The sequence below is a fragment of the Miscanthus floridulus genome, chromosome 12, assembly GCF_019320115.1.
Source record: "Miscanthus floridulus cultivar M001 chromosome 12, ASM1932011v1, whole genome shotgun sequence".
Lineage (NCBI taxonomy): Eukaryota > Viridiplantae > Streptophyta > Magnoliopsida > Poales > Poaceae > Miscanthus > Miscanthus floridulus.
This window is the reverse complement of record NC_089591.1, coordinates 79,016,485-79,026,961: the sequence shown is the minus strand read 5'-3', so window position 1 is coordinate 79,026,961 and position 10,477 is coordinate 79,016,485.

The following is a 10,477-nucleotide window of genomic DNA, read 5'->3' as shown; positions in this document are numbered from 1 at the left end:
CTTTTTTCTCTCGCCCCCAGAAATGGCCCCGGTCCTTCCCTTTTATACTCCAAGGGAGAACCAGGAACCTACATATATTGCTACATAGCGTTCTAAAAACGGGGGTGGTGTGTCCGAGCCCTGTAGCCGGCCACTGTTGTGGCATGGTCGACGGAGTGGCCCCGTCCTTGTCGTGCAGAAGTGACGCGCCGGTCATACTCGATCTTGTGCGTCGTGGGGCTCCAATACAGCTTGATGCAGGACATGGCGGGCGACGTGCTAGTCACCGTGTAATGACGTCGTAGTGGGCAGCGGCTCTGCAGATGCCGAGGCCGAGCCATCGTGGGGGGCTCGGCGGTCATGGACCCTCAGGTTGCCGAGCCCGTGAAGCAAACTGCCGAGGCCTCGGGGGAGTTGTTGGCCCTGGGTACTGATTCCGAGGCCACAGTAGCCCAGACGTGGCTTCCCACGCCGCGTTGTCCTCGGAGCAGGAGTTGGCAGCACAGTGAGGCATGGGTGTCAACCATGTGCATGGTGGTTAGCACAGTGACGGGTAACCCCTGCCCAGTCCTGCCTCCTGTCCCATCGGCCATTCTGCTGTACTGTGCCGAGCATGCCGTTGTCGTCAGGGGCAGCAGTTGGCTGAGTTGATGCGACACGATGTTTTGTCAGAGGGACGGGAGAAGGAAGAGGCATCGGAGTGCTGCCGAGCCTGCCTTGCGCGAGACGGAGGGTCGGTGGCCCGGCCGAGGCCTTTGGCGGGGAATCGCTCGGGGTCAGTAGTGAGGGGGCCTCGGGCGAATCGGAGAATCGGCCGAGGCCCGTGGCGATGGGCCTCGGGCGAGTCGGAGAATTGGCCGAGGCCCTTGGAGCCTCGGGCGAGTCGGAGAATCGGCCGAGGCCGGCAGCGTTTAGCTGGTTTCGATCTTTACGAAGTCTAAGCAGTTGTTTTTTGGGTCTTGCTTAGGGTACCCCTTCTCGCGGTACCCGACATATAGATTAGCTAGGTATATAGATATAGATAGATATATGAGAGCACATATATACTTACCCCTCACGAGAAAAGGAATATATGTCGTCGAGAATTGTGATAGATACATATAGTACCTACTGTTAGGATTGATCTCCCACCAGTTAGGCCCAACGGCCTAACTGGGCCTTGTCCTCGCGCCCTGATCGGGGGCGCCCAACCCTACATGATTGGTGGGCCCCCGTCGCACAGCGCTATAAAGGAAGGTGGGGGCCAGGGCTCATAGTACGAGGTTCACCGCGTCGCCAGTCACCCCACCGACATCCTAAACCCTAGACCCGATCGAAAGTAGGGGCGCTGCTAGCGACGGGAAGCACCACCGACGCCGGCAACGCCACCCGACGCACACGCCGCCGCCGAGGACGGCACAGCGCCGACTCCCTCTCCACCGACCGTCGTTGCCGGCGCGCAGATGGCGTCCGTCAACGAAACCCCGGCCGGAGCTTCAACAACTACGGCATTCGATGGTTTGCGACCTATCATCCTCTCTCTCTCTGTCAAATCTGAATGCTCTATTACTATGCTAAGTATCCCGATCCGATGAACATACCTAAGAACACTAAACCTAACAATGGTACCGGAGCCACGGCTCGTCAAGAAATCAGATGCGGATCGGGAAAGAAAGTAGAAAATCGAACCCTAAGACCTAACCCTAATTCCCAAAATCAAAACTGAACAAGGGATTGAAGAAGGGGAAAAGGGAGGGTCGGATTCCAAGAATCCTAGACGCAAATCCGAAAGAGGGGAAAAGGGGAAGAAGAAAGAAGAAGGGTCAAACCCTAACCCTAATCCCAATTTTTTTCCATTCGGATGAACAAAAGAAAGAAATAAACAGCAAAGAAATCAAATCGGCTAGAACCAACCCTAACCCTAACCCTAGTTTTCCCCATTTGGATAAAACCGAAAAGAACAAACTCAAAATCAGAAAGGGAAAAATTAGGGTTAGGGTTCGTCGGATGAACCTCCACCGGCGCGGAAGAAGAAGAAGAATCGAACCGGCTCTTTCACCGGCGCTGGAGGAGAAACTGAGCCGAGGGCGCGAGCTCGCCGGGCTCGGCCAAGAAAGCACCACGGCCAGGCCGCTCGATGGCGGCGTGCTCACCTGTTGGGGAGCATGCGCGCTGGCGAGGGGGCCAGCGACAGCGCCAATGCCCGCTCTGCTTTTCCTCGCTCGCGGCTGCTCGACGGCGACTGTCTCCGCTGTGGCTGAGAAGAGAAAAGCAGTGAGGAGAGAGAGAGGGAAAGAGTCGAATGGCTAGGGTTTCCAGGGCGCCGGCCGCAGCGAGCATTTTGATCCGCGCGAAACGGCCGCTCGGCCGTCGGATCGAGACGAACGGCCGTGATTCACTGGGCCAACTCGCCGGCCCAGGCGGGAGCAAGCGCGCGCGGCGCTTTGCCGGCCCAGGCCCAGGTTGCGGCCTGGGTGCGGCCTATGCGCGCGAGGCAAGCCGGGCCGAGCCGGTTCAGCGCGTCTTAGGTCGCGCTGGGCTGAAAATGAAAAGAACAAGAAAATTTTTCTTATTATTTTCTAGAAACAATTTTAAATGCATATTTTGATGAATTTGAATGATTTTGACACAATTTTCTGTGCAAATTTTATCCAACGATATTTTGCCCAGAAAACAATGAATTTTTTTAGTGCTTCTGGAAAATAATAACATGAAAAGATTATTAATGGTTCCGTTGTGCATGATAATTATTGTTCTCTTTGATTAAATTTGAACCGACGGGATAATTTAATTTTAAGAGAAATGAATTTCTGATAATTTTGATGCGATTATGATATTGTTATTTTCTGACCAACGTTGTTAATAACAATATTATAACTTTTGATCCATGAGAAATCGTGCATTAATTTTACTTCTGCCCAACGGTGATGTAAAATGTTTTGCATGGATGAATTATAAGTTTTAATTTGACCAACGTTGAGTTAAAGCATGGAATTTTATGTATAAATGTTTCTTACTTACTCTGGTATGGTTTCAGGAGGCAAATGCATTGTGAATATTGCCAACATCCCGACACTCAACGGAACCAATCACCGTGTGTGGCAGGAGAAGTATGAATTGGAACTTGCGTTGGGAGAGATCGATTTTGCCATCACCTCACCGTGTCCTACTGAGCCAGAGGACCCGGTGAGAGGTGACAATGAATCTGACGCTGATTTCGCTTCTCGGAAGCATGATCATGCTGAAATAAGAATGAAATATGACCTTGAACATAGGCAATGGACTCTCTCCAACCACAAGTGCCTGTTGGTAGCCAAAGCCACCATAGAAGAATAGATAAGGGGCTCAATCCCTGAATGTGCTACTGCCAAAGAATATCTTGAGAAAATCAAGAGTCAGTTTACTGGGTCTACCAAGGCCACAGCAAGTTCACTGATTAAGAAGCTTGTGAATGAGAAATTCACTGATGGTAGCATAAGAGAGCACATTTTGAAGATGAACACTATGGCATCCAAGCTAAAAGAAATGAATTTGAAGGAGGAGGATTTCCTGATTCATTTGATTTTTGCTTCCTTGCCGAAAGAATATGACACCTTCATTGTGAACTACAATATGCAGCCTGAAAGATGGGGCATAGAAAGATTCATCTCAATGTGCGCTCAAGAAGAGGAGAGGATAAAGTCCTCACAAGGTGAATCTGCTCATTTTGTAAAGGACAACAAAAGAAAGAACTTTAATGGCAAGAATTCTAAACCACAAGGGAAACCTAAGTGGGATAAGACCTCTTCCTCCAGTTCACAGGGAAAGAAACCCCAGGATTCTGAGAATCAGCAGTATGGTGAAGCAGAAAAAGATCAGTGCAAGCACTGCTTCAAGAAGGAACACTACAAGAGGGATTGTCCAGACTTCTTGAAATCTCTGCTAAAGAAAGGTGATGAATTTATTACATTTGTAGATGAATCTCTGTATTTATGTTATGATAAATCCACTTGGTGGGTTGATTCAGGAGCAACTACTCATGTTGCAAATTCTTTACAGGGGTTAAGTGGGACGAGAACCTTGCAAAGAGGAGAAAGAACGATTAAAGTTGTAAATGGACTGCAAGCCAATGTTGAAGCCATTGGAGTTTTTTCTTTAGAATTGAATAATGGTTTTGTACTTAGACTTAAAGAAGTACTTTATGTTCCCTCTTTGCGTAGAAATTTGATAAGTGTTTCGAAACTTGATGATGATGGAATTGATTGCCATTTTGGTGATGGCAAGTGTAAGATATTAGTTAATAATAAATGTGTTGGTCTTGCCTTCCGACAAGACAAGCTTTATTTATTATCTCTTGCTGAGAATGCGAACAATGTATGTGATGAGAATGTGAATGATTCCCCATCTGCGGATGTAACTAAGAAGCAAAAGAGAATTGATATTGTCTCTTCGAAATTATAGCATTGTCGCTTGGGCCATATTTCGAGGGGGAGAATGGAACAATTGGTTAAGGAATCAATTCTCCCGTGCTTAGAATTTTCAGATTTAGAGCAATGTATTGATTGCATCAAAGGAAAGTATGTCAAGAAAATTAAGAAAGATGCCAAACGAAGCACAGGAATTTTAGAAATAATCCACACATATATATGTGGTCCTTTTCCTGTGAAAAGTGTGGATGGTTATGACTCGTTTATAACATTCACAGACGACTACTCTCGTTATGGCAATATTTATCCAATTAAAGAAAGATCGGAAGCATTGGATAAATTCAAAATATTTAAAGCTGAAGTTGAAAATCAGTACAATAAGAAAATCAAGATAGTACGATCAGACCGAGGTGGAGAGTACTATGGGTGACATACCCCATATGGCCAAATTCCTGGACCATTCGTAAGGTTCCTACAGGAAAATAGCATAGTTGCTCAGTACTCCACACCGGGGGAGCCTCAGCAGAATGGAGTGGCTGAAAGACGTAACCGTACCTTAATGGATATGGTAAGAAGCATGATGAGTTACTCCACATTACCGATTAGTTTATGGATGGAGGCACTGAAAACCGCCATTCACATACTTAATCGAGTACCAAGTAAATCGGTGCCTAAAACACCGTATGAATTATGGACAGGAAGGGAACCCTCGCTTAACCATTTGCGTGTGTGGGGCTGTCCAGCTGAGACAAAAGTTTTTAACCCAAACATAGGAAAGTTAGACTCCAAGACAGTCAGCTACCATTTTATTGGCTATCCAGAAAGATCGAAAGGATATCGCTTTTATTGTCCTGACAGACATACGAAGATTATAGAAACAAGACACGCTCTGTTCTTGGAGGACAACATGATCAGGGGGAGCATGGTAGCACGAGAAATCAGCCTATAGGAGAAGCGGGTACATGTACCCACTCCGATGGTTGAAGAACCATTCTTCACGCTACCTGCTGCTGTTGCACCGACAGTGCAGGACACTGTAGTGCCAATACCTGTTGCAAGTTCTCCCGTGGCGACAATGAATGAACATGAGGAACCTGTCCTTGAGGAACCTATCCCTGAGGAAACTATAGAACCAAATGTTGCACATGAGGAAGAACAACAACAACCCAATGTGGAACAAGTGCCGGAGGCACCTAGAAGGTCTCAAAGAATAAGACGATCAGCTATTATTGATGACTATGAAGTTTATGAAACAGAAGAATGTCAGATGGGGGATGATCCCACCTCATTTGAAGAAGCTATGAGAAGCGACCACTCATCAAAGTGGCTTAAGGCCATGGAAGATGAATTGAAATCAATGAGTACCAATAAAGTTTGGGACTTAGAAAATATTCCTAAAGGAGCCAAAACAGTAGGCTGTAAATGGGTCTACAAAACGAAATATGACTCCTAAGGGAGTATAGAAAGATTTAAAGCGCGACTTGTGGCGAAAGGCTTCACGCAAAGAGAAGGGATTGATTACAATGAGACGTTTTCTCCAGTCTCATGTAAAGATTCCTTCAGAATTATAATGGCACTTGTAGCCCACTATGATTTGGAGTTACATCAAATGGATGTAAAGACGGCTTTCCTAAACGGGGATTTGGAAGAAAATGTCTATATGGCACAACCAAAAGGTTTTGTCATAAAAGGAAAGGAAAATATGGGATGCCGCCTGAAGAAATCAATCTACGGATTGAAACAAGCTTCAAGACAGTGGTATTTGAAGTTTGATAGAATGATAAAAGGTTTTGGGTTTGAAGAAAATGTTGAGGACAATTGCGTTTATATAAAGTTCAGGAATAGAAAGTACATATTCCTAATTTTGTATGTGGATGATATCTTGCTTGCTAGCAGTGATATCAATCTACTAATGGAAACGAAGATATTCTTGTCCTCAAACTTTGATATGAAAGATCTCGGTGAGGCCTCGTTCATTTTGGGAATAGAGATTCACCGAGACAGGAGAAAAGGGGTTCTAGGATTATCGCAAAAGGCATACATAGAAAAGGTCCTGAAGAAATTTAGTATGCATGCGTGCAGTCCTTCACCTGCTCCTATAGTCAAGGGCGATAGATTTGGGGAACATCAGTGTCCCAAGAACCAATATGAAATTGACCGAATGAAAGCGGTACCGTATGCTTCAGCTGTTGGAAGTTTACAATATGCTCAAGTGTGTACATGCCCTGACTTAGCTTTTGTTACCGTGTTACTTGGCAGATATCAAAAGAATCCAGGAATTGAACATTGGAAATTAGTGAAGAAAGTCCTGCGTTATTTGTAGGGTACGAAAGGCCTCATGCTTACGTATAGAAGATCTGATTCCCTGCAGATAGAGGGGTATTCAGATTCTGATTATGCGGGAGATGAAAGAAAATCCACGTCAGGATATGTATTTACTCTCGCAGGAGGGGCTATATCGTGGAAAAGCTCCAAACAAACCGTGACTACATCCTCAACAATGTATGCCGAGTTTGTAGCATGCTATGAGGCAACGGGGCAGGTGAATTGGCTGAAGAAATTCATACCTGGATTGAAAGTGATTGATGATATAAATGAACCACTGAGATTGTATTGTGATAACAATCCAGCGGTACAGTATGCTCACAACAATAGGTCAAGTGGTGCTGCCAAACACATTGACATAAAGTACTATGTTGTGAAAGATAAAGTTCGGGATCATATAATAAATCTTGAGCATATAAGTACAGAGAAAATGCTCGCAGATCCGCTCACAAAGGGCTTACCACCCAACGTGTTCAGAGAACACGTAGCCGGCATGGGTTTAAGGGAAAGCCTATGATACCCGAACATACGAAGGGCCCAAAGAAAGTTTACATTTCAAAACGGAGAAGTGTATTGTGGCTGTTAGTCTAACGGCACTAATTGCTGTGACGATGGGACAGTTCTATGCACTAATCTGTGATAAAATAGGATGGAAGCAAGAAAAATATGAATTGAAAGTTTTGAGTATGAAATTAAAGAACGAAGAATAGATGAGAGATCAAGGGGGAGAATGTTAGGATTGATCTCCCACCAGTTAGGCCCAACGGCCTAACTGGGCCTTGTCCTCGCGCCCTGATCGGGGGCGCCCAACCCTACATGGTTGGTGGGCCCCCGTCGCACAGCGCTATAAAGGAAGGTGGGGGCCGGGGCTCGCAGTACGAGGTTCACCGCGCAGCCAGTCACCCCACCGACATCCTAAACCCTAGACCCGATCGAAAGTAGGGTCGCTGCCAGCGACGGGAAGCACCACCGACGCTGGCAACGCCACCCGACGCACACGCCGCCGCCGAGGATGCCACAGCGCCGACTCCCTCTCCACCGACCGTCGCTGCCGGCGCGCAGATGGCGTCCGTCAACGAAACCCCGGCCGGAGCTTCAACAACTACGGCATTCGATGATTTGCGACCTATCATCCTCTCTCTCTCTCTCTCAAATCCGAATGCTCTATTACTATGCTAAGTATCCCGATCCGATGAACATACCTAAGAACACTAAACCTAACACCTACGTGGTTGTGTGATCTCGACAAACCTTTAATTTGGACAGAAACAAAGCACTAGAATGTATATAATTGCGGTTTGCATGCCCGACAGCTCCAAGAACATGATCCGTGCAGGCATGGCCCCGTTCGCTTGGAGGAATTCTGGAGGAATCTGGAGAGATTTGTGAGAGGAAAATACTGTTCCAGATGAAAAAAAAAACGAATCTAAGCTGGGTTTAAGGGCACGCGAAATGAGCCACGGACGCCGGAGGCACGACACGGATATGATCATTAGCGGCTGGGCACTAGTTTATGTCATCTGTTAAGCATCATTATTGGTACCGGACAAATCGTGTGAGCATTTGGTTGCCAATGCATTATCACATAACCACTCTCTTCTCGTCTCGGATTTATTAGCAAGCAGCTAGCTAAGAGGAAGGACGGGCGCATGCACGCGAAGTTTTGCTTTTAGGCCAGAGGTGGGCAGGACGCCGCAGCAGCGTCCGGTCCTCATGATTGTTGGATGAGGCCTGCCTTTCCATGCCATTTTGCTACGTTACGTTCGGTGTACTCCTATTTTTGTTTCATTTTATTTTATGGCCTACAGATAGCTAGTACAGTAGTATTAGTACCGATGTTGTTGTATATACTATATACTCTCTATCTCCACAAAAGAATGTTGTTTATGCTGGTCAAACTAATTTAAGTTTCATTAAGTTTTTAATAAATAGTATTAACATTTATGACTTCAAAAAATTTACTATAAAATATATTTTATAATTAATCTAATCTATACTTATTTTTATATTATAAATGTTAGTATTTTTATATAACTTTAGGAAAAAAAATGTTTAAACTGTTTGACTCCTAAAAAGTGAGAATTGGATTATTATGTGTGTGGACGGAGCAACTATGTAACAAGTAGTTCCTGCTTCAAGCTTCAGCCTTCAATTGAGGTGTAAAAACACACTTGGAGAGAGAAGAAAAAAATAATTAATTATTCATATATGTGCGGTCATCACAGTCGTTAAATTCATGCATACAGCTTCCTCACAGCCAGATTATTGTTCATGCAGATGCAGCTGCTGTTGGTGGTTTATAGTACGTATTAAGTTTTCAGTGCCATGAATTCTTCTGTGTAGCGTCCGTGTGACAGGGAAAAATAATGGGCCTAGCTAGCTAGCAGCTAATAAACAGCCTGTTCGCTTGTTGGTTTTAGCCAGCCCAAACCAGCCAGCCAACAGTATTTTCCTCTCACAATAAACCAGCATCAGCCAGCCTAAATCAGCCAAGAAAAGTATCTTGATTTGTTTGGCTTTTTGCATGGCTTGAGAGCGAATACGATGCGGGCCGCGGTTTATAGCATCTAGCTAGATACTACTAGTACCCCCTACGAGAGCGAGTATACATGATCATCATCTATCATATCGATGCAATAATAAACAGCAACGAATCAGGGCTAAGCTAGCTAGCTTACACACCGTAACAGAACTCTCCTTGCATGCATGAGCATGATGCATGCAACGACGACTGATGGGTACGGTGCAAGAGGCTTGCAAAAGCAATGCAATACCAATACAGTGTACTGCAGCGGCTAGCTTGTCCCATTGATGTGAACAAGTGAACAATCATGCACGAGACGGGAGCTAGGGGCAAGCGAGAGGCCACGATCTATCGCTCGGCATGCACGCACGCCGCCCGGGCGCGGGGACAGTGCACCACCGACCCCGTCCTTCCATACGTTAACAACCCCCATCCGACTTTTTCTCGACCCGATCCGTCTAATCCGTGTTCGCGTGTGTGATGTGCACGGCAGTGATTAGCATGTCCTAACCGTCACACAGGATCGGATTCTTCATCATCATCGCCTTCACCTCTCTCCCGTGTGAGGCCGACGTACGGCACTGCTTTAGACGTTGGACCAAACAATAATTAATAATATAATGCATCGTTATATTTAGGCTAGCTATATATAAGCACTAGCATCGATCAGTGTACCTACGTACTCTGCTATATATATATATATATATATATATATATATATATATATATATATATATATATATATATATATATATATATATATATATATATATATATATATATACACACACGCGCGCGCACGGTAATTATATATACATACACATATATATACACACACGGTAAGGCTATTCTGCAGCTGGCCACATAATAACTTATTCTATAGCCATCTTGATTTACGATAATGTTTGTACTAATTTACGATAATGACAATACACATTTACGATACATGAGTTACTATAATTCAAGATGATAGTTACCATAATGTTATACTAAATCACTTATGAGGGAGTTACCATAATCTCATAAATTAGTATAGTAATTATCGTAACTCAAAGTGGCCACAAATAACTTATTCTTTGGATATATATATATATATATATATATATATATATATATATATATATATATATATATATATATATAACTACTATTCTGTAGCTGGCTATAGAATAATTTATTCTGTAGCCACTTTGAGTTACGATAATTACTATGTTAATTTACAGTAACTCCTTACTAAGTGGTTTACTATAACGTTATGGTAAAT